Here is a 27,119-nt window from a genome sequence, read left to right as displayed (position 1 = left end):
ATCAGACAAAATAGACTTTAAAATAAAGACTACTAGAAGAGACAAAGAAGGACACTACATAATGATCAAGGGATCGATCCAAGAAGAAGATATAACAATTGTAAATATTTATGCACCCAACATAGGAGCACCTCAATACATAAGGCAAATACTAACAGCCATAAAAGGGGAAATCGACAGTAACACACTCATAGTAGGGGACTTTAACACCCCACTTTCACCAATGGACAGATCATCCAAAATGAAAATAAATAAGGAAACACAAGCTTTAAATGATACATTAAACAAGATGGACTTAATTCATATTTATAGGACATTCCATCCAAAAACAACAGAATACACATTTTTCTCAAGAGCTCATGGAACATCCTCCAGGATAGATCATATCTTGGGTCACAAATCAAGCCTTGGTAAATTTAAGAAAATTGAAATTGTATCAAGTATCTTTTCTGACCACAACGCTATGAGACTAGATATCAATTGCAGAAAAAGATCTGTAAAAAATACAAACACATGGAGGCTAAACAATACACTACTTAATAACGAAGTGATCTATGAAGAAATCAAAGAGGAAACAAAAAATACCTAGAAACAAATGACAATGAAGACACGACGACCCAAAACCTATGGGACGCAGCAAAAGCAGTTCTAAGGGGGAAGTTTATAGCAATACAATCCTACCTTAAGAAACAGGAAACATCATGAATAAACAACCTAACCTTGCAGCTAAAGCAATTAGAGAAAGAAGAACAAAAACATCCCAAAGTTAGCAGAAGGAAAGAAATCATAAAAATCAGATCAGAAATAAATGAAAAAGAAATGAAGGAAACGATAGCAAAGATCAATAAAACTAAAAGCTGGTTCTTTGAGAAGATAAACAAAATTGATAAACCATTAGCCAGACTCATCAAGAAAAAAAGGGAGAAGACTCAAATCAATAGAATTAGAAATGAAAAAGGAGAAGTAACAACTGACACTGCAGAAATACAAAAGATCATGAGAGATTACTACAAGCTACTGTATGCCAATACAATGGACAACCTGGAAGAAATGGACAAATTCTTAGAAATGCACAACCTGCCAAGACTGATTCAGGAAGAAATATAAAATATGAACAGACCAATCACAAGCACTGAAATTGAAACTGTGATTAAAAATCTTCCAACAAACAAAAGCCCAGGACCAGATGGCTTCACAGGTGAATTCTATCAAACATTTAGAAAAGAGCTAACACTTATCCTTCTCAAACTCTTCCAAAATATAGCAGAGGGAGGAACAGTCCCAACCTCATTCTACGAGGCCACCATCACCTTGATACCAAAACCAGACAAGGATATCACAAAGAAAGAAAACTACAGGCCAATATCACTGATGAACATAGATGCAAAAATCCTCAACAAAATACTAGCAAACAGAATCCAACAGCACATTAAAAGGATCATACACCATGATCAAGTGGGGTTTATTCCAGGAATGCAACGATTCTTCAATATATGCAAATCAATCGACATGATACACCATATTAACAAATTGAAGGAGAAAAACCATATGATCATCTCAATAGACACAGAGAAAGCTTTTGACAAAATTCAACACCCATTTATGATAAAAACCCTGCAGAAAGTGGGCACAGAGGGAAGTTTCCTCAACATAATAAAGGCCATATATAACAAACCCACAGCCAACATCGTCCTCAATGGTGAAAAACTGAAACCATTTCCACTAAGATCAGGAACAAGACAAGGTTGCCCACTCTCACCAATCTTATTCAACATAGTTTTGGAGGTTTTTGCCACAGCAATCAGAGCAGAAAAGGAAATAAAAGGAATCCAAAATGGAAAAGAAGAAGTAAAGCTGCCACTATTTGCAGATGACATGATACTATACATAAAGAATCCTAAAGATGCTACCAGAAAACTACCAGAGCTAATCAATGAATTTGGTAAAGTAGAAGGATACAAAATTAATACACAGAAAGCTCTGGCATTCCTGTACACTAATGATGAAAAATCTGAAAGGGAAATCAAGAAAACACTCCCATTTACCACTGCAACAAAAAGAATAAAATATCTAAGAATAAACCTACCTAAGGAGACAAAAGACCTGTATACAGAAAATTATAAGACACTGATGCAAGAAATTAAAGATGATACAAATAGATTGAGAGATATGCCATGTTCTTGGATTGGAAGAATCAACATTGTGAAAATGACTCTACTACCCAAAGCAATCTACAGATTCAATGCAATCCCTATCAAACTACCACTGGCATTTTTCCCAGAACTAGAACAAAAAATTTCACAATTTGTATGGAAACACAAAAGACCCCAAACAGCCAAAGTAATCTTGAGAACGAAAAATGGAGCTGGAGGAATCAGGCTCCCTAACTTCAGACTATACTACAAAGCTACAGTAATCAAGACAGTATGGTACTGGCTCAAAAACAGAAAGATAGATCAATGGAACAAGATAGAAAGCCCAGAGATAAACCCACGCACATATGGTCACCTTATCTTTGATAAAGGAGGCAGTAATGTACAGTGGAGAAAGGAAAGCCTCTTCAATTAGTGGTGCTGGGAAAACTGGACAGGGACATGTAAATGTATGAGATTCGATCACTCCCTAACACCATACACAAAAATAAGCTCAAAATGGATTAAAGACCGAAATGTAAGGCCAGAAACTATCAAACTCTTAGAGGAAAACATAGGCAGAAGACTCTATGACATAAATCACAGCAAGATCCTTTTTGACCCTCCTCCTAGAGAAATGGAAATAAAGACAAAAATAAACACATGGGACCTAATGAAACTTCAAAGCTTTTGCACAGCAAAGGAAACCATAAACAAGGCCAAAAGACAACCCTCAGAATGGGAGAAAATAAAACAAACAACCCAATCCAAAAATGGGCCGAAGACCTAAATAGACATTTCTCCAAAGAAGATATACATACTGCCAACAAACACATGAAAGAATGCTCAACATCTTTAATCTAAACATCTAAATTAGAGAAATGCAAATCAAAACTACAATGAGATATCATCTCACACCTGTCAGAATGGCCATCATCAAAAAATCCAGAAACAATAAATGCTGGAGAGGGTGTGGAAAAAAGGGAACACTCTTGCACTGCTGGTGGGAATGTGAATTGGTACAGCCACTATGTAGAACAGTATGGAGGTTCCTTTAAAAACTACAAATAGAACTACCATATGACCCAGCAATCCCACTACTAGGCATATACCCTGAGAAAACCATAATTCAAAAAGAGTCATGTACCAGAATGTTCATTACAGCCCTATTTACAATAGCCCGGAGATGGAAACGACCTAAGGGTCCATCATCGGATGAATGGATAAGGAAGATGTGGCACATATATACAATGGAATATTACTTAGCCATAAAAAGAAACGAAGTTGAGTTATTTGTAGTGAGGTGGATGGACCTAGAGTCTGTCATACAGAATGAAGTAAGTCAGAAAGAGAAAAACAAAAACCATATGTAACACATATATATGGAATCCAAAAAAAAAAAAGAACAATCACAGAAAGATACACAAGACGAAAAGGCAGAGGGCTACACCCCAGATGAAGAAACAAGATAAAACCCCAGAAAAAAAACTAAATGAAATGCATATAGGCAATTTTCCAGAAAAAGAATTCAGAATAATGATAGTGAAGATGATCCAGGACCTCGGAAAAAGAATGGAGGCAAAGATGGAGAAGATGCAAGAAATGTTTAACAAAGATCTAGAAGAATTAAAGAACAAACAGAGATGAACAATACAATAACTGAAATGAAAACTACACTAGAAGGAATCAATAGCAGAATAACTGAGGCAGAAGAACGGATAAGTGACCTGGAAGACAGAATGGTGGAATTCACTGCTGTGGAACACAATAAAGAAAAAAGAATGAAAAGAAATGAAGACAGCCTAAGAGACCTCTGGGACAACATTAAACGCAACAACATTCGCAATATAGGGGTCCCAGAAGGAGAAGAGAGAGACAAAGGACCTGAGAAAATATTTGAAGAGATTATAGTCGAAAACTTCCCTAATATGGGAAAGGAAATAACCACCCAAGTCCAGGAAGCGCAGAGTCCCATACAGGATAAACCCAAAGAGAAACATGCCGAGACACATAGTAATCAAACTGGCAAAAATTAAAGACAAAGAAAAATTATTGAAAGCAGCAAGGGAAAAATGACAAATAACATACAAGGGAACTTCCATAAGTTTAACAGCTCATTTCTCAGCAGAAACTCTACAAGCCAGAAGGAAGTGGCATGATATCCTTAAAGTGATGAAAGGGAAGAACCTTCAACAAAGATTACTCTACCCAGCAAGGATCTCATTCAGATTCGATGGAGAAATCAAAAGCTTTACAGACAAGCAAAAGCTAAGAAAGTTCAGCACCACCAAACCAGCTCTACAACAAATGCTAAAGGAACTTCTCTAAGTGGGAAACACAAGAGAAAAAAAGGACCTACAAAAACAAACCCAAAACAATTAAGAAAATGGTCACAGAAACATACATACTGATAATTACCTTATATGTGAATGGATTAAATGCTGCAACCAAAAGACACAGGCACAATGAATGCATACAAAAACAAGACCCATACATATGCTGTCTACAAGAGACCCACTTCGTACCTAAGAATACATACAGACTGAAAGTGAGGGGTTGGAAAAAGATATTCCATGCAAATGGAAATCAAAAGAAAGCTGGAATAGCAATACTCATATCAGATAAAATAGACTTTAAAATAAAGAATGTTACAAGAGACTGAAGGACACTACGTAAAGATCAAGGGATCAATCCAAGAAGAAGATATAACAATTATAAATATATGTGCACCCAACATAGGAGCACCTCAATACATAAGGCAACTGCTAAGAGCTCTAAAAGAGGAAATCGACAGTAACACAATAATAGTGAGGGACATTAACACCTCACTTATACCAATGGACAGATCATCCAAACAGAAAATTAATAAGGAAACACAAGCTTTAAACGTCACAATAGACCAGATAGATTTAATTGATATTTATAGGACATTACATTCAAAAACAGCAGATTACACTTTCTTCTCAAGTGTGCATTGAACATTCTCCAGGATAAATCACATCTTGGGTCACAAATCAAGCCACAGTAAATTTAAGAAAACTGAAATCATACCAAGCATCTCTTCTGACTACAACGCTATGAGATTAGAAATCAATAACAGGGAAAAAAATGTAAAAAACACAAACACATGGAGGGCAAACAATATGATACTAAATAACCAAGAGAACACTGAAGAAATCAAACAGGAAATCAAAAAATACCTAGAAACAAATGATAATGAAAACACAACGAACCAAAGCCCATGGGATGCAGCAACAGCAGTTCTAAGTGGGGAGTTTATAGCTATACAAGCCTACCTCAAGAAACAAGAAAAATCTCAAATAAAAAAATCTAACGTAGTGTAACTAGAGAAAGAGAAACAAACAAAACTCAAAGTTAGCAGAAGGAAAGAAATCATAAAGATCAGAGCAGAAATAAATGAAATAGAAACAAAGAAAACAATAGCAAAGATCAATAAAACTAAAAGCTGGTTCTTTGAGAAGATAAACAAAATTGACAAACCATTAGCCAGACTCATCAAGAAAAAGAGAGAGAGGGCTTCCCTGGTGGCGCAGTGGTTGGGAGTCCGCCTGCCGATGAAGGGGCACAGGTTCATGCTCCGGTCTGGGAGGATCCCACATGCTGCGGAGCAGCTGGGCCCATGAGCCATGGCCATTGAGCCTGCGCTTCTGGAGCCTGTGCTTCGCAACAGGGGAGGCCACAGCAGTGAGGGGCCCACGTACCGCAAAAAAAAAAAAAAAAAAAGAGAGACAGAAGACTCAAATCAATAAAATTAGAAATGAAAAAGGAGCAGTTACAACAGGCATGGTAGAAGTACAAAGCATCCTAAGAGACTACTACAAGCAATTCTATGCCAATAAAATGGACAACCTGGAAGAAATGGACAAATTCTTAGAGAGGTAGAACCTTCTAAGACTGAACCAGGAAGAAACAGAAAATATGATCAGACCAACCAGAAGTAATGAAATTGAACCTGTGATTAAAAATCTTCCAACAAACAAAAGTCCAGGACCAGATGGTTTCACAGGTGAATTCGATCAAACATTTAGAGAAGAGCTAACATCCATTCTTCTCAAACTCTTCCCAAAAAATTGCAGACGAAGGAAAACTCCCAAACTCATTCTATGAGGCCACTATTACCCTGATAACAAAACCAGACAAGGATACTACAAAAAAAGAAAATTACAGACCAATATCACTGATGAATATAGATGCAAAAATCCTCAACAAAATACTAGCAAACAGTATCAAGCAACACATTAAAAGGATCATACACCATGATCAAGTGGGATTTATCCCAGAGATGCAAGGATTCTTCAATATATGCATATCAATCAATGTGATATACCATATTAACAAATTGAAGAATAAAAACCATATGATTATCTCAATAGTTGCAGAAAAAGCTTTTGACAAAATTCAACACCCATTTATGATAAAAATTCTCCAGAAAGTGGGCATAGAGGGAACCTACTTCCACATAATAAAGGCACAATATATGACAAACCCACAGCAAACATCATTCTCAATGGTGAAAAACTAAAAGCATTTCCTCTAAGATCAGGAAGAAGACAAGGATGTCCACTCTCGCCACTATTATTCAAGATAGTTTTGGAAGTCCTAGCCATGGCAATCAGAGAAGAAAAAGAAATAAAAGGAATACAAATTGGAAAAGAAGAAGTAAAACTGTCACTGTTTGCAAATGACATGATACTATACATAGAGAATCCTAAAGATGCCACCAGAAAACTACTAGAGCTAATCAGTGAATGTAGTAAAGTTGCAGGATACAAAATTAATGCACAGAAATCTCTTGCATTCCTATACATTAATGATGAAAAATCTGAAAGAGAAATTAAGGAAACACTCCCATTTACCACTGCAACAAAAAGAATAAAATACCTAGGAATAAACCTACCTAGGGAGACAAAAGACCTGTATGCAGAAAACTATAAGACACTGATGAAAGAAATTAAAGATGATACCAACAGAAGGAGAGATAAACCATGTTCTTGGATCGGAAGAATCAATACTGTGAAAATGACTCTACTACCCAAAGCAATCTACAGATTGAATGCAATCCCTATCAAATTACCAATGGCATTTTTTACAGAACTAGAACAAAAATTTCTAAAATTTGTATGGAGACACAAAAGACCCCAAATAGACAAAGCAGTATTGAGGGAAAAAAACAGAGCTGGAGGAATCAGACTCCCTGACTTCAGACTATATTACAAAGCTACAGTAATCAAGACAATATTGTACTGGCACAAAAACAGAAACATAGATCAGTGGAACAGATAGAAAGCCCAAGGAAAACCCAGGCACCTATGGTCAACTAATCTATGACAAAGGAGGCAAGATATACAATGGAGAAAAGACAGTCTCTTCAATAAGTGGTGCTGGGAAAACTGGACAGCTACACATAAAAGAATGAAAATAGAACTCCCTAACACCCAACACAACAATAAGCTCAAAATGGATTAGAGACCTAAAATTAGAAAACTCCCTAACACCCTACACAAAAATAAACTCAAAATGGACTAGAGATCTAAAGGTAAGACCGGACACTAAAAACTCTTAAGAGGAAAACACAGGAAGAACACTCTTTGACATAAATCACAGAAAGATATTTTTTGATCCACCTCCTAGAGCAATGGAAATAAAAACAAAAATAAACAATTGGGACCTAATGAAATTTCAAAGCTTTTGCACAGCAAAGGAAACCATAAACAAGATGAAAAGACATCCCTCAGAATGGGAAAAAATATTTGCAAATGAGTCATTGGACAAACGATTAATCTCTAAAATATATAAACAGCTCAATATTAAAAAAAGAAACAACCCAATCCAAAAATAAGCAGAAGACCTAAATAGACATTTCTCCCAAGAAGACATACAGATGGCCAAGAAGCACATGAAAAGCTGCTCTACATCACTAATTATTAGAGGAATGCAAATCAAAACTACAATGAGGTATCACCCCACACCAGTTAGAATGGGCATCCTCAGAAAATCTACAAACAAATGCTGGAGAGGGTGTGGAGAAAAGGGAACCCTCTTGCACTGTTGGTGGGAATGTAAATTGATACAGCCACTGTGGAGAACAGTATGGAGGTTCCTTAAAGAACTAAAAATAGAATTACCATGTGATCCAGCAATCCCACTACTGGGCATATACCCAGAGAAAACCATACTTCAAAAAGACACATAGGGCTTCCCTGGTGGCGCAGTGGTTGAGAGTCCGCCTGCCGATGCAGGGGACACGGGTTCATGCCGCGGTCTGGGAAGATCCCACATGCCACGGAGCGGCTGGGCCCATGAGCCATGGCCACTGAGCCTGCGCGTCCGGAGCCTGTGCTCCACAGCGGGAGAGGCCACAACAGTGAGAGGCCTGCATACAGCAAAAAAAAAAAAAAAAAAAAAAAAGACACATGCACCCCAATGATCATTGCAGCACTATTTATAATAGCCAGGTAATGGAAGCAACCTAAATGCCCATCAGCAGACGAATGGATAAAGAAGATGTGGTACATATATATAATGGAATATTACTCAGCCATAAAAAGGAATGAACTTGGGTCATTTGTAGAGACGTGGATGCATCTATAGACTGTCATACAGAGTGAAGTAAGTCAGGAAAAGAAAAACAAGTATCGTATATTAACGCATATATGTGGAACCTAGAAAATGGTACAGATGAACCGGTTTGCAGAGCAGAAACTGAGCCACAGATGTACAGGTCAAACGTATGGACACCAAAGGGGGAAAGCGGTGGGGGGTGGGGATGGTGGTGTGATGAATTGGGAGATTGGGACTGACATGTATACACTGATGTGTATAAAATGGGTGACTAATAATAAATAAATAAATAAATAAACATTAAAAAAAAAAAGAATTCGGAGAGGGGAGGGATAGTTAGGGAGTTCGGGATTAAAAAAAAAAATGGTCATGAAGAACCTAGGGGCAGGACGGGAATAAAGACGCAGACCTACTAGAGAATGGACTTGAGGACATGGGAAGGGGGAAGGGTAAGCTGGGACAAAGTGAGAGAGTGGCATGTACATATACACACTACCAAATGTATAACCGATATCTAGTGGGAAGCAGCCGCATAGCACAGGGAGATCAGCTCGGTGCTTTGTGACCACCTAGAGGGGTGGGATAGGGAGGGGGGGAGGGAGAAAGATGCAAGAGGAAAGAGATATGGGAACATATTTATATATATAGGTGATTCACTTTGTTATAAAGCAGAAACTAACACACTATTGTAAAGCAATTATACTCCAATACAGATGCTAAAAATAAAAAAAGAGAGATTAAAAAAAAAGTGGACAAAGGACATGAGCAAGCTAATCACAAAAGAAATGTAAATGCTAATGAACATGTGCAAGGAAGTTCAACCTTAATCACAGTATCATTAATCAATTAGACAAAAATTAATAATGAGATGTGATGTTTGCTATTAAATTGGCAAATTAAATGATCATATCTTATGTTAGCATGGGTGCAGTGGAATAAGCACTCTCATATACTATTGTTAGGAGTATAAACAGATCCAAATTCCTGGAGGCATTTTACAAAACCTTACAAATGTCCGTTCTCTTAACATGATGATACCATGAAAAAGAATTTTCCTCTGAAAAAAATCAGAGATACTCAGAAAAAGTTCTGCACAAAAGTGTTATTTGTAAGTGATGGGATTATTATGCATGATTTTTATTTTCATTTTTAAAGTTTTCTATAGTTTTCAAATATTTTCACTGAAATGTACAGCCATTATAAGCAGAAAAACAAAGCAAATTTATTTTCTATTCTAAAAGATAAGATATGAACCAACAATTAAACTCCACAGAAAAAGCACCACCCTTTTGCTTTTCCTACTTTCATTCCACTAATGTGTACAAGGATGATACATACGAGTGAACTAATTTGCGATGACAGGCCGTGGGCAGAGAGAAAATATAACTTCCTATTTGTTTCTCTGCCCTGACATGAAATCAACATGGCTTTTCTCTAAAATCAGAAGATGGAATGACTTGGCAGCAGATGAACTGAAGGCAATTTTCTCTCTCTCTGGGTCATAATACTTAGTTACATTTCAGATGTCACCTACAGGCTCTTTCTGCATTAACAACTGCTTATTTACCATCACTAAAACATATAACGGATATAGCCAATTACTACAAGAAATAGATTAGCACATGCTTCATTCTTCACACAATAAATGTCAACATTGAAGTTATGATGAGGAGAAAAATAATGATGTTTTCTTCTCAGAACATGATAGTTTTGACTTTAAGAGCTAGAACATTTTAATGTCAACTCCCTTCATTTGATAGATTGGGCCTTTTTTGTTCTTACTAACACAGTACTTAGATATTTTGAATTAATGTTAAGATACTCAACCCCTGGAACATGAAGGGATTTTCTTGCATTTTCCAATAAGAAAAAATAATCTAACAATGTCTTAGCCAAATCAGCAATTTCACATACTTTAAAAGTGCCATATTCCAGCAACTCTAAGATGCCATAACTTGTTAAAATGCACCATTATTCTAGGTACCATAGAAAAAAACTGCCAAGTAAATGATGAGAAAGTACATATCTCAATTATAAGATGCATACCAATTTCAGAGGAGTTCAAAGTTGCGGGGAGGTGAGTGCAGCATTTGAGAATCAAACTAAGCAGGGTTCTGGTGTTTCAGCTACAGCCTGGGGGCAGGGCTCATTCATTTGGTTAATTTTCTGTATTCTCATTTCTGAAAGGAACTGACAAGTTTGTAAACATATTCAAAGCTTAACTATTCAAAAACTACCTGTAGAAAGTGAGATTTAAAGTCCCTACCGTGGTATATTGCCTACAATTAGTGATGTGCTGGAGCCAGGCTCAGACCAGGATAATTAAGCAGGTTGTTAAATTGTCAAGACTCTTGTGAGCCAGTAGTTACAGCCAACTATTAAAAAATTAAATTGTATTAACTTGAAATTAAATAGATTATATTAAAAACCAAGGTAATAAATACTCAGAAAGTATCACCTCCTAATTATTTTACTACATTTTACTATATCGGTGCACTAAAGATTATTTATGTCCAATGTATCTGTACAGCAGAAATACTAAATAGTGGAGAGCCACTGCACATCTCTTTCCAATTCTGCATTCAGTGGGGTCCTTGATAGCTTGAAATCAGCCAGGTGGGAGTATCTGCACCATGGAAATCGGCAAATATTACAAATCAGGCATTCCCCACCCCCCAGAAAGTCCACTATTAAACATTTACTAACACACCACTGCCTACAATAACAAAAATAATAAAACGTTAGGCTCTAAATTGGATACACTAGCTACATATTACACATAGATTTATATGTATACAAGTGAAATCAGTGCTCATGCAGCTCTATATCAAAAAAAAACAACCCAATCAAAAAATGGGCAGAAGATCTAGACATTTCTCCAGAGAAGACATGCATGCAGATGGTTAAAAAGCACATGAAAAGATGCTTAACATCACTAATTATTAGAGAAATGCAAAGCAAAACTACAATGAGGTATCACATCATACCAGTCAGAGTGGCCATCATCAAAATGTCTACAATCAATAAATGCTGAAGAGGGTGTGGAGAAAAGGGAACCCCCCTACACTGTTGGTGGGAATGTAAATTGGTACAGCCACTATGGAGAACAGTATGGAGGTTCCTTAAAAAACTAAAAATAGAGCTACCATATGATCCAGCAATCCCAATCCTGGGCATATATCTGGAGAAAACCATACTTTGAAAAGATACATGCACCCCAGTGTTTACTGCAGCACTATTTACAATAGCCAAGACCTGGAAGTAACCTAAATGTCCATCAACAGAGGAACGGATAAAAAAGGTGTGATACGTATATACAATGGAATATTACTCAGCCACCAAAAAGAATGAAATAATGTCATTTGCAGGAACACGGATGGACCTGGAGATTATCACACTAAGTGAAGTAAGTCAGACAGAAACAAATATCATATATCACTTGTATATGGAATCTAAAAAAATGATACAAATGAACTTATTTATAAAACAGAAACAGAGTCACAGACTTAGAAAACAAAGTTATTGTTACCAAAGGGCAAAGATGGGGGGGAGGGATAAATTAGGTTGGGATTAACATATACACACTACTATATATAAAATAATCAACAAGGACCTACTGTATAGCACAGGAAACTCTACTCAATGCTCTGTAATAACCTATATGGGAAAAAGAATCTGAAAAAGAATAGACATATGTATATGTATAACTAAATCACTTTTCTGTACACCTAAAACTAACACAACATTGTAAGTCAACTGTACTCCAATATAAAATAAAATTTTTTAAAAATGAAAGCAGTGGATCATAGAAAGAATAAGAGGCAAGGAAGCTAAAGAGAAAGATCAAAAATCTAAACATTGACCTTAAAACAAATATGAAAAGCTTTCAAATACATATATATATTGATTATATGTGATAATATGATTTGTATTATCAGAATTATTCAGGGAAAAAGAAGGTTATTTAAGTTTTCAGTGTTTAAATTTCAATATTCAAATGCCTGAATGACCTTCTTACTTTGACTGCTTAATAAAATGCAGAATGCTACATATTGCAATTTTTTTACCATACGGAACCTCTCATTTGAGTGGGATTACAATTTACCCACAGTTCCCCAATAAATGAGAGACAATATTACTCTTATTTTTCAATGACAATAACCTGGCATGAATTTGACTATATAATGTTGCCCGCAGAATGACCCCACTTATCTACAAACCAGTGAAATCCAACTGGGTCAAATAAAATTTGTATGTTGAACACCGATGGCTGAAGCAACAAACTTAAAATTTTCTATCATTTCATGAAGAGTGATATTAAGTGATTTCTGTACAAAATAGTTTAAAAATAATCTTATTAAATGTCAAAGACTGAAGTTCACTGTCCTTTGCCTCCTCTCTGAGGACTTGGGTAACCTGAGGAGGTTTATTTATGAGAATTCATGTAAATCCCATTAACCTCTTCTTAATACCCTATGGCACTTTAGAAAGAATATATTTTATTTTATTTGCATTTACATAATACAGTTTGATACTCTCATATTGTATAATCTTATTTCCTCAGTTCACTTTTTAAGAGAAACGAATTGTTTTCAGCTTTTCTACAAAAGAGACCCTATGTGAACCATACCCAAATAACTTGCAGAGAACTGGTTGCCATGGCTATACAGAAAAAGTAAGACACAGTTGCTAATAGGAATGTTGAAAAGTCTGATTTCCAACCTGGACTGATGAGACAAGATTTTTGATCATAAAATTAATGGAGCCAAGGCATCATCTAACTCTTATCCAAAGAACCAAGGGCAAATACTCCTTTTCATAATTTTTTTTAATAAAGAGCATGTGAACATTTATAACTAAGCTGTTCAAAAATTAGAGATATCAATGTCACCTGCATTTGACTCTGTCTTCTTCATTCTCTAACAATGTTGCTTTTTCCTCCTTAACATAGCTCAAGTTTTCACTACGGATTATTTCTGACCCTAGAGTTATTAAACACTGGGTTTGCCAGTGTGAACAAAAGAAAATAAAAGGGTGACTGAGCATGACCCCTTCAAGAAATGTCAGCAAGCCTTTGTTTCTGGGACAACGTCACGAAGGGTCATGAGTATGTTGTGGTAAGAAGTTTGGCATTCCCTTGTAAGGCAAACAAGAGTCACCAATATTATTCTTTAAATATGGCACAATTTTTTTTTAATACTGTAGAAGCATCAGTTTGGCAGCTGAGCAAAAATGTTTTAGAGAGAAAAGTTTGCCTGAATCAAGGATACCAACTTCTGAAGACACAACTGAACTGCAGTAAGTTAAGTGAGAGACAGAAAGAGCTTGCACTGTGAAGTGGACTTCAAGAATCATAACATAAACACTACTGTTTTCCATTTTAAAAGTCCAGTCATACTTGTGATGATAATATAAGAGCTTTGTAGACCTTTGTAGTTTTACCAAGGCTTAAAGAGGTATGGGTCTCCAATAGAAAAATGGGCAGAAGACCTAACAGACATTTCTCCAAAGAAGACATACAGATGGCCAACAGGCACATGAAAAGATGCTCAACATCACTAATTATTAGAGAAATGCAAATCAAAACTACAATGAGGTACCACCTCACACCAGTCAGAATGGCCATCATTAAAAAATCTACATATAACAAATGCTGGAGAAGATGTTGAGAAAAAGGAACCCTCTTACACTCTGCAGGAATGTAAGTTGGTGCAGTCACTATGGAGAAAGTATGGAGGTTCCTCAAAAAACTAAAAATAGAGTTGCCATATGACCCAGCAATCCCGCTCCTGGGCATGTATCTGCACAGAATTTTAATTCAAAAGGATACATGCACCCTTATGTTCATAGCAGCACCATTCACAATAGCCAAGACATGGAAACAACCTAAATGTCCATCAACAGATGAATGGATGCAAATGGATGCTGCCATTTGCAGCAACATGGATGGACCTAGAGATTATCATACTAAGTGAAGTAACTCAGAAAGAGAAAGATAAATACTATATGATATCACTTACATGTGGAATATAAAATATGACACAGGGCTTCCCTGGTGGCGCAGTGGTTGAGAGTCCGCCTGCCGATGCGGACATGGGGACATGGGTTCATGCCCCGGTCCAGGAAGATCCCACATGCCGCAGAGCAGCTAGGCCCGTGAGCCATGGCTGCTGAGCCTGCGCGTCCGGAGCCTGTGCTCCGCAACGGGAGAGGCCACAACAGTGAGAGGCCCGCGTACAGCAAAAAAAAAAAAAAAAAAAAAAAAGACACAAATGAACTTATCTATGAAACAGAAACTGACTCACAGACATAGAAAACAGACTTGTGGTTGCCAAGGGGAAGGGGGGGTGAGGGAGGGATGGAATGGGAATTTGGGATTAGTAGAGAGCAAACTATTATATATAGAATGGATAAACAGCAAGGTCCTACTATATAGCACAGGGAACTATATTCAATATCCTGTGATAAACCATAATAGAAAAGAATATTAAAAAGAATGTATATATATGTATAACTAACTCACTTTGCTGTACAGCAGAAATTATCAGAACATTGTAAATCAACTGTACTTCAATAAAAAATAAAATAATTTTTAAAAAAATTTAAAGAGTTATGGGTCTCTATGTCACTGCCTCCCCACCTCATACTCCTCTAGAAATTTCTCCCTGCACCACACACACCTCTGCAGGATGTAGATGCTCCCCCATTTCAAGAATTTATTTCTTGGTAAGCAGCCCAGTCAAGCCAGTCTGCCCTTTCCAGTCCCTGGAATTCTGGAGAATAATATTTTCTCCATCTTATTACATATACACCTGTATTTCTACTCTCTGGGTATAACTAGTAAAAGCCTATTTTGAACCTTTAGTTTCTGACAAATTTTATTGCCTTAAAATAGTACACATTAAAAAAAATACATACCTCATTTGCATATATATGATGTACATCTGTAGCACCCTGAGAAAATAATAAAAGTGTTTCTCTGTGCCTGGTGAGGGCAGGGAGGCACACAAGGGTATCTCACTGTAGAGAAATTTTTCAGATTTATGTTTTGAAGAGTTTCCTCAAGAACTATATCTGAACTAATGAGAAAACACTGACTCAAGGGGAAGGAAATAGTGTTTTTACAAGAAGAGATCAGACTTCCTTCTGATTCTTCACTGGAACTAGATATTGGAGTTAGAGAAAAAAAAAATAATATAAAACAGTCAAAATCTTATTGGAGTAGATGACCTTCGAAAGGAATGATTTTCAATCTTGTTTGCACTCCCTTCATATCAGAGTAATACCAAGTACTATTATCAGCAGTAACAATAGCCCATTAAAGTAATAATTCTTATTTGCAGGACCTGGCTTTGGTTGGGGTGGTTCATATCAAAATCTAGGGGTGGGAGGAGAAATGAATGGATGTGTGTATTTTGAAGAAGCTTCCAGGTGAAGCTGATATAACTTGCTTCCACCCCCACCCATGTCACTCGCCTTCACCCCTACCGTAAGTGATTTCCCCCTTCCTTGCCCTGAGTCAATGTCTGCTTTAAGTCTGGTCCACCAGAAGCTGGAGTGGTCAGATCTGTATTCACTCTGACCTATATTCGTAATCTCACTGTACTCCTCTGAGATGAACTGAATTCTTTGTTTCTTGATTGAAGGCAAACTGGTAGAACAGAGCTGAATCCAGTGACAGACCATCCTTTTAGGCCTACACATTGATATTTTTAAATGTGTTTGGTTGTTTTTAAATAGAGCATAGATTTTTCCAATTTTCCATAATCACCTCTATTCTCTCTTACACTAGGTTTCTCCATTTATTTGTTTTCTATTTGGTCCCTAGAGGGATTTTGTTTGTGACTTCCTGGTTAGAACAAGATACTTTATAAAGCTGTAACATACTTTACTTTAAAAAGTAAAGGCTTTCTAACCAAATATACATGACAAGGAATACAGAGACAGAGTAAAAGTTTTCTCAGGAAACATGTAACTTTTCTATTTCATTGTCTTTTCATCAAAGATCTTGCTCCTTCCAGGTCTATAGTAAGACTCAAGAGCTGTAGAGTGAGTCTGAGTCAAACTAAAGGCCTTTGTCCTAGACCTCATGGGCTGCCTGAGGTTTGGGCTCAAATGCAACCTTGCCATCAGTCTGTGTCTCTGTCACTTCCTCGCCATTACAGGTTAGGTCATACTGTTCCCAATGATGTGTCAACATGATAACCTTCCTTGAGTAGCAAATTGCTATAGACTGAATGCGTGTGTTGCCCCCATATTTATACATTAAATCCTAACACTCAATATGATGGTCATTAGGTGAAGATTAGGTCATGAGGGTGGAGCCCTTGTAAATGAAACTTCAGAGCTCCCTTCTCCCTTCTGCCTTGTGAAAACACAGCAAAAAGATGGTCTTCTATGAATCCAGAAGCAGGTTCTCACCAGACACTGAATCTGCTGGCACCATGATCTTGGACTTCCCAGACTCCAGAAGTGTAAGAAATAAATTTCTGTTGCTTATATGCCACCTGGTCTATGGTATTTTTGTATAGCAGCCTGAATGGACTAAGAGAGAAATAAATAATTCTCTCCCCATTTGCCTTGTCCTAAGTCAGTATTTCTGGGTCCTCAATAAACTTGTTTCTGGGCCTACCACGATTTTTTTAGGTTATAGGCCAACAAGATGAAGTGATTTAATGTTATAGAATGCCAACAACCTAATTTTGTTGGCAGAATTTGACTCAGTTTCTCTGAAGGGATTATTATCACTCAGAGTGACAGATAAGAATGCCATAAATATAAGGAAAGAGTGCAAATACATTAAGAGGAAAGCACAATTAACATGATATAGAACTCTAAGGTCTACAGTACAGGTGAATCTATTCCAGGCCCTTACTCCAATACTGGCAAAGTGTCTTCTCTCTACTCTTACCTTCAACATGCATAAGAAAAAATATTTCCCTCTGATTTGAAAGAATTTTAGAACATTACCAACCCTTTCCTGGAGAAATGCTCATCATTCTATGATAGCTTTGAGTTGGCAATGTTGATACTCCAAGAGGTTATTTTCAACCATGTATTTCCCCCACGAATCAGGAAGCTACCATTAGGTGGGTTGTATTGCACTAATTATACCAAATAGTTCAAAATCTTGTGAGCAATTTATAAAATGCAAGATATTACATTCTTCTCCACTCAATTTTGATTTTCAAATGTACTTCTTTATTAAGTATAAGCACTGAGTATTGTAATGAATGCAAATTTTTTTCAATGTACCCAAGAGTATATGAAATATGATTACATTTTTATAATGTTACCTAATCACATTTGGCCCCAATCTCAGTCAATCTGGAGGTCTCCCTCCCCTTTGTTTACATCTCATGGGTGGGGAGGAGTTAGAGACTGCCAGGAAGACTAGCTACTGGCATCCACTAAAGAATGTTTTTCAAACTATGGGTTTCAATCTATGACATCAATTCAGTAGATCACACAGATGCTCTTACAAGAAAGAATAAAATAGGAAAGAAAAGAAAACATAAGCCAGCACCACAAATAAAAATATTGTTTTATGAATGTTTTGTGGTCCTGGCCCATAATGTAAAATGTCTTTCCTATTGTAGGTCATGGGCCAAAATTTCTGAAAATCACGTAAGACATTGAGGTGACTATTGCATCTCCACACGAGGTCCAAACATGGCCTACATCTTCCTTAAACTATCCGCAAGATCTCTACAGTGGCAGATTTTTCTCAGTTACTCCCAGGCCTCATTCTGGGTTTCACAGTAAGATGTGGTCACTCCTCCATGCCACTTAACAGCAGAGAGCTTTCTAAGGCTGTCTGCAGTCCTCTCTGCCTAGACATGCCACATATTCTCTTTTTTTAAATATATATATAAATTTATTTATTTTTGGCTGCATTGGGTCTTCGTTGCTGTGCACGGGCCTTCTCTAGCTGTGGTAAGCGGGGGCTACTCTTTGTTGCAGTGCACGGGCTTCTTATTGCGGTGGCTTCTCTTATTGTGAAGCATGGGCTCTAGGTGTGCGGGCTTCAGTAGTTGTGGCACGCTGGCTCAGTAGTTGTGGTTTGTGGGCTCTAGAGTGCAGGCTCAGAAGTTGTGGCACATGGGCTTAGTTGCTCCGCGGCATGTGGGATCTTCCCGGACCAGGGATTGAACCCGTGTCCCCTGAATTGGCAGGCGGATTCTTAACCACTGCGCCACCAGGGAAGTCCCCACGTAGATATTCTATTCCACATGCCCTGAGTTCTTAGGAAATCAGGAGTGCTTCCCTTCATAGCTGGCTGTGTCCCTGGGCTTCAACCCTGAAGTAAGGTTTCAACTGCCACTGGTCTTGAACACCAAAACCTCTCTAGGGGTTTTAATTTCTACTCCCTCTCTTCCAACCTCAGGGACCAGAGTACAGCCCACTTATCGGAGACATACTTAGAACTCACTTTCTTCCTTCCTTTAGACTCCCCTCTCCTCTTAGTTCCTGAGATTTTTCCTAGTCAGGGAGAAGAAAAACTGTCTTCGCCAGTATTTTTCATACGTGTTCTTCATGGCATAACTGCATGCTCAAGCTCGTCAATGTCTTGGCTTTTTAAGCCAATACAAATGCCCAGATTCTTCAAACTCAAAAACATTTTTTCTTTCAAAACTGTTGCTTCTCCCCTGCATTTATAAGCCTATTCTTAAAACTAAAAGCCAAAAATTGACTGATTTTTCTATTCCTCTTTCACTCAGGCAATGGTACCTGAGTCTCCTGTTTAAGCTTTAATAGGAAACAGGCTGCAGGGTAAAGAGGAATTACCAGACACGAAGAACATTTCAATTAATATTTCAACACTATTCCTAATTATTAAACTTAAAAGGATAGTAAGTTAATGCAAAATTCAAAGGTGTGTGTAATTTTTTTTTTTTTTTTTTTTTTTTACGGTACACGGGCCTCTCACTGTTGTGGCCTCTCCCGTTGCGGAGCACAGGCTCCAGACGCGCAGGCTCAGAGGCCATGGCTCACGGGCCTAGCCGCTCTGCGGCACGTGGGATCTTCCCGGCCCAGGGTACGAACCCCTGTCCTCTGCATCGGCAGGCGGACTCTCAACCACTGCGCCACCAGGGAAGCCCAGGTGTGTGTATTTTTATGATACTCTCACACTGGTATCACAGTCACCAAATACTGTTTAATTAAATCCTATTTTTATTCAAAACTTGAATGGAAGAATTTTTTTAAACTTTCCTTGAAATATTACATAGTAATTTAAAAAAAAACCTTTGAGAACATATATGCCCCTTGACTTCAGATTAGTAAAGCACTGAAACATTTTGCTGTGACTTGGGTTCTCATTTTATGTTGAACTACACAAATTTGATATGATGTAAAATAACATGCTACTAAAGTCTCACCCCAGGTATAAAATTTGAAAAAGAAAATTGTTTAGACCTCCCCAGTTTGTAAAAGCTCACCAAGAATTTTATGATTTCAGAGCTGGCAGGCCAACTTTATTATAAATTATGTGTATGCTCTTGCCAAATAGATGACCTTTTCATATAAACTATAAATACCCACCCAATCTTTCTTCCATAGTCTTGTTTTGTTTACTTCATCAGTATTGCACAAGAAATTTTCATTCACTATTATCATACTTTAATTTTTTCCTTATATGTAAAATATGCTGTATATTATTGATCAAGTGGTAGGGCTAGTTATAGTTCAGGAAAAATCCCAAATAACTGTGAAAAGAAGACGGGATAAAAGACCACCAAGGAGGACAATCAAATGCCATGACACAATGTACTAGTAAAACAAGTTGTAGATTTATTCAGGCTTATGGAAAATTTAGCCTTGAATTATATGCCTTTTGAATTAAAGGTGGCCTTCAGAGAAGCATCCTTTGCATAAAATGCAAATGCCTAGTACTTCAGCTCCTTATAACTGTGGCAGAGTTGGGAACTATTCTGATGACTGGTATTTTCCTCAAACTAGTATCAAAATGATTCAAATCACCATATCTTTGGCTCCATTCTTTTCAAAATTCTTTCCTGACAACATGACTTATTAGGAGTTGGGAAAGTGATTGCAGCTATTTAATGTGACTATACATTGTTTGTGAGGTACCTGTGCCTTTTTGTACAATTTAGAAAAATGACGCATAACTGCTTTGTAAAGTTGCTTTTCCCACTCAAAAATTTAAGAACCTATCAGTCACTGCCCTATTTTCTTGATTTATACTTATAGAGTCTTACCACAACTTTATCAGTTAGAAATTTATGTCAGTCAAAGTCCAATCAGGAAAACAGAAACCTATCTAAGTATTTAAAACAAAGGTAATTTAATACAGGAATGAGGATGGCAAGAGGGATCAGAAAGGCAACCAGAGGCTGTAACCACGAACAGCAGAAACTGTGACTACCCAAGAGCTAGAGAAAATAGGCAGAGGTATGGATTACTGAAACCTAGGGTGTGAGCTGTCCTGGCAGAAGGTGGACTCATGGTGGGGCTGCCCAGGAGTTGTGGAGGCCAAGAAGAAACAAGCAGTACCAGAAATGCCACCAAGGTAGAGAAAGAGGGAGGGAAATACTCAGGCATCTCTCTTCCTCCAGGGCCCCAATTTCCTGCCAGTGCTTCCATCGTTTTACCCCAGGATGGAAGCCCAGTTAAAGCATGGGTGGAGGGGCCTAGGGTGGGGCTGCAGGGAGAGCGGGAATCTTCCCTATCAAATGAAGAGAGAGAGCCCAGCTGGGGAAGGAAGGGACAAGAAGGAAGAAAGAAATCTTCAAAACCAGCACATTACCTCGCCCCTTCTCTTCAGACAGGAAAACCAATCCATCTCCAGTCCACAGCTGAGCTATTTCTATATGAAATAAAATTTGCATTCAGTCCCTTCCATGAGGAATCATTCCATATAATCTCAGAAGACCATTTTCTGGAAGAGCTGGAGCTGCAAATCTCATATACACCAGAATATAATCTTAAAAATGTGAGCGGGATTTTAAATCTTTCTTTACATATACATAAGGTTATTTTATCCTATAAGACTCAGACCTAAAATGTTCTGAAATGTAGTTTAAAATACCTAGTCTAGCAGTATAATAAATTCAGTATAATTGCTTCCTTTTGAATAAAAGTCATCTACGATTTGGTATTAAATGGCAGCAAGAACAATGAACATAATAAATTTTAATCACGATAACCTTTTAGTTAGTCATATGTAGGTGACTTTGATCTCCAAATTTCTGAATTGATTTTTATATGCTTTATAAATGTAATTCTTAAAGTACATAACATAGTACAAACTCAGTTCCTGCTTTTATATTATCAATATTTTAATTACATATATATTTTCTGACTTTTCTCTGTGCCATTAACATGACCAAGCCTGCTGGAATTCAAGGAGCATGTGAATAACTTTCCTTACTTAATTGACAATCTCAGTAAATGTACGAATTAATTTCACTAATCTTCAGCAAACTATAAATTAAGAAGTGAGGCTATGACAAGCTTATTGATTCCATGCCAACAATTTTCTCTAATATGCTGCTTCTATTCCATAAATTAAAATGTTTCCACTGTGTCCTCTAAAACTCATATTATTAACAAACTTCCCCACAACCTCAACTTTTTTACTACATGTTGCCTTGTTTGCTTAAGACAAAATCAGCTCTCCCCTGAGGACCTCACTCTCCCTGTAGGTCTTTCAAGGGAAGGCTATTCATTTTCCAACACTCCACCCATTTTCGGGTCTGAATTAGGGCACTCCCTGTTCCTCACTGCTACTCCAGCACCATATAACTCCTAACTCTCTTCTGTAAGCCTTTTCTCCTTTGAGGCTCACTCATGTCATTGGCTGTATTATCCTACACTCCTGTTTATCAATGAGGACAAGTGCCTGGCTAGTCTCCCTCATTTACTGAAGACTTTGACACATCATCTTAATTTCTTCCACCATCCTAGTTTTCTTCCATGTCCACAGAGAGAACAATTCTCTGAAATCTCAGTACTCTAACTCCACATCTCCAATGACCTTCCCCTTCACTCACTTCAGTCATCTACTCCCATGGCAATATTAGCACTCATCATGCTTCATGAGTTGTTCTATCCTTCACATCATAATTTTATTTTTTTAACATCTTTATTGGAGTGTAATTGCTCTACAACGGTACGTTACCTTCTGCTGTTTAACAAAGTGAATCAACCGTACGCATACACATATCCCGATATCCCCTCACTCTTGTGTCTCCCTCCCACCCTCCCTATCCCACCCCTATAGGTGGTCACAAAGCACCGAGCTGATCTCCCTGTGCTATGTGGCTGCTTCCCACTAGCTATCTATTATAGGTTTGGTAGTGTATATATGTCCATGTCACTCTCTCACTTCGTCACAGCCAACCTCTATCACTCCCCGTGTCCTAAAGTCCACTCTCCACGTCTGGGTCTTTATTCCTGTCCTGTCCTTAGGTTTTTCAGAACTTTTTTTTTTTTTTTTTTTTAGATTCCATATATATGTGTTAGCATACAATATTGGTTTTTCTCTTTCTGACTAACTTCAATCTGTATGACAGACTCTAGGTCCATCCACCTCACTACAAATAACTCAATTTCATTTCCTTTTATGTCTGACAAATATTCCATTGTATATATGTGTCACATCTTCTTTATCCATTCATCTGTCAATGGACACTTAGGTTACCTCCATGTCCTGGCTATGGTATATAGTGCTGCAATGAACATTGTGGTACATGACTCTTTTTGACTTATGGTTTTCACAGGGTATATACCCAGTAGTGGGATTGCTGGGTCATATGGTAGTTCTATTTTTAGTTTTTCAAGGAACCTCCATACTGTTCTCCATAGCGGCTGTATCAACTTACATTCCCACCAACAGTGCAAGAGGGTTCCCTTTTCTCCACACCCTCTCCAGCATTTATTGTTTGTAGACTTTTTGATGATGGCCATTCTGACCAGTGTGAGGTGATACCTCATTGTACTTTTGATTTGCATTTCTCTAATGATTAGTAATGCTGAGCATCCTTTCATGAGTTTGTGGGCAATCTGTATATCTTCTTTGGAGAAATGTCTGTTTAGGTCTTCTGCGCATTTTTGGATTGGGTTGTTTGTTTTTTTTTGATATTGAGCTGCATGATCTGCTTGTATATTTTGGAGATCAATCCTTTGTCAGTTGCTTTGCTTGCAAATATTTTCTCCCATTCTGAGGGTTGTCTTTTCATCTTGTTTATGGTTTCCTTTGCTGTGCAAAAGATTTTAAGTTTCATTAGGTCCCATTTGTTTATTTTTATTTCCCTTTCTCTAGGAGGTGGGTCAAAAAGGATCTTGCTGTGATTTATGTCATAGACTATTCTGCCTATGTTTTCCTATAAGAGTTTTATAATGTCTGGCCTTACATTTAGTTCTTTAATCCATTTGGAGTTTATTTTTGTGTATGGTGATAGGGAGTGTTCTAATTACATTCTTTTACATGTAGCTTTCCAGTTTCCCCAGCATCACTTATTGAAGAGACTGTCATTTCTCCATTGTATATCCTTGGCTCCTCTGTCATGGATTAGTAGACCATAGGTGTGTGAGTCTACCTCTGGGCTATCTATCCTGTTCCAATGATCTCTATTTCTGTTTTTGTGCCAGTATCATACTGACTTGATTACTGTAGCTTTGTAGTATAGTCTGAAGTCAGGGAGCCTGAATCCTTAAGCTCAGTTTTTCTTTCTCAAGATTGCTTTGGCTATTCGGGGTCTTTTGTGTATCCATACACATCGTGAAATTTTTTGTTCTACTTCTGTGAAAAACTCCATTGGTAGATTGATAGGGATTACACTGAATCAGTAGATTTCTTTCGTAGTATAGTCATTTGCATAATGTTGACTCGTCCAATCCAAGAACATGGTATATCTCTCCATCTGTTTGTGTCATCTATAATTTCTTTCATCAGTGTCATAGTTTACAGCATACAGGTCTTTTGTCTCTTTAGTTAAGTTTATTCCTAGGTATTTTATTCTTTCTGTTGCAGTGGAAAATGGTAGTGTTTCCTTAATTTCTCTTTCAGATTTTTCATCATTAGTGTATAGGAATGCAAGAGATTTCTGTGCATTAATTTTGTATCCTGCTACTTTACCAAATTCATTGATTAGCTCTAGTAGTTTTCTGGTAGTATTTTTAGGATTCTCTATGCATAGTATCATGTCATCTTCAAACATTGACAATTTTACGTCTTCTTTTCTGATTTGGATTCCTTTTATTTCTTTTTCTTCTCTGATTGCTGTGGCTAAAACTTCCAAACTATGTTGAACAACAGTGGTGAGAGTGTGTAACCTTGTCTTGTTCCTGATCTTAGTGGAAACGGTTTCAGTTTTTCACCATTGAGGACCATGTTGGTTGTGGATTTCTCATATATGGCCTTTATTATGTTGAGGTAAGTTCCCTCTATGCCTACTTTCTGGAGGGTTTTTATCATAAATGGGTGTTGAATTTTGGGGAAAGATTTTTCTGCATCTATGGAGATTTTCAGATGGTTTTTATCCTTCAATTTGTTAATATGGTGTATCACATTGATTGATTTGCATATATTGAAAAATCCTTGCACTCCTGGGATAAATCCCACTTGATCACGGTGTATGATCCTTTTAATGTGCTGTTGGATTCTGTTTGCTGGTGTTTTGTTGAGGAGTTTTGCAGCTATGTTCATCACTGATATTGGCCTGTAGTTTTCTTTTTTTGTGACATCTTTGTCAGGTTTTGGTATCAAGGTGATGGTGGCCTCGTAGAATGAGTTTGAGAGTGTTCCTCCCTCTGCTATATTTTGGAAGAGTTTGAGAAGGATAGGTGTTAGCTCTTCTCTAAATGTTTGAAACAATTCGCCTGTGAAGCCTTCTGTTCCTGGGCTTTTGTTTGCTGGAAGATTTTTAATCACAGTCTCAATTTCAGTGCTTGTGACTGGCATGTTTATATTTTCTATATCTTCCTGGTTCAGTATCAGAAGGTTGTGGTTTTCTAAGAATTTGCCCATTTCTTCCAGGTTGCCCATTTTATTAGCATAGAGTTGCTTGTAGTAATCTCTAATGATCATTTGTATTTCTGCAGTGTCAGTTGTTACTTCTCCTTTTTCATTTCTAATCCTATTGATATGAGTCTTCTCCCTTCTTTTCTTGATGAGTCTGGATAATGGTTTATCAGTTTTGTTTATCTTCTCAAAGAACCAGGTTTTACATTTATTAATCTTTGCTATTGTTTCCTTCATTTCTTTTTCATTAATATCTGATCTGATCTTTATGATTTCTTTCCTTCTGCTAACTTTGGAGAATTTTTGTTCTTCTTTCCCTAATTGCTTTAGGTGTAAGGTTACGTTGCTTATTTGAGATGTTTTTTTGTTTCTTGATGTAGGACTGTATTGCTATAAACTTCTCTCTTAGAACTGCTTTTGCTGCATCCTGTAGGTTTTGCGTTGTTGTGTTTTCACTGTCATTTGTTTCTAGGTATTTTCTGATTTCCTTTTTGATTTCTTCAGTGATCTCTTGGTTATTTCATAGTATATTGTTTAATCTCCATGTGTTTGTATTTTTTACAGTATTTTTCCTGTAATTGATATCTAGTCTCATAGCATTGTTTTTGGAAAAGATAGTTGATATTATTTCAATTTTCTTAAATTTACCAAGGCTTGATTTGTGACTCAAGATATGATCTATCCTGCAGAATGTTCCATGAGCACTTAAGAAAAAAGTGTATTCTGTTGTTTTTGGATGGAATGTCCTATAAATATCAATTAAATCCATCTTGTTTAATGTATCATTTAAAGCTTGTGTTTCCTTATTTATTTTCATTTTGAATGATGTGTCCATTGGTGAAAGTGGGGTGTTAAAGTCCCCCACTATTACTGTGTTACTGTCAATTTCCCCTTTTATGGCTGTTAGCATTTGCCTTATGTATTGAGGTGCTCCTATGTTGGGTGCATAAATATTTACAATTTTTATATTCTTCTTGGATTGATCCCTTGATCATTATGTAGGGTCCTTCTCTGTCTCTTGTAACATTCTTTATTTGAAAGTCTATTTTGTCTGATATGAGAATTGCTACTCCAGCTTTCTTTTGATTTCCATTTGCATGGAATATCTTTTTCCATCCCCTCACTTTCAGTCTGTATGTGTCCCTAGGTCTGAAGTGGGTGTCTTGTAGACAGCATATATATGGGTCTTGTTTTTTTATCCATTCAGCCAGTCTATGTCTTTTGGTTGGAACATTTAATCCATTGACATGTAAGGTAATTATTGATATGTATGTTCCTAATACTTTTAAATTGTTTTGAGTTTGTTACTGTACGTCTTTTCCTTCTCTTGTATTTCTTGTCTAGAGAAATTCTTTTAGCATTTGCTGTAAAGCTGGTTTGGTGGTGCTGAATTCTCTTAGCTTTTTCTTGTCTGTAAA

This window comes from Hyperoodon ampullatus (assembly GCF_949752795.1).
Source record: "Hyperoodon ampullatus genome assembly, chromosome: 8".
NCBI classification, from domain to species: Eukaryota; Metazoa; Chordata; class Mammalia; order Artiodactyla; family Ziphiidae; genus Hyperoodon; species Hyperoodon ampullatus.
The sequence above is the reverse complement of the archived record's forward strand: the minus strand, read 5'-3'. Positions refer to the sequence as shown.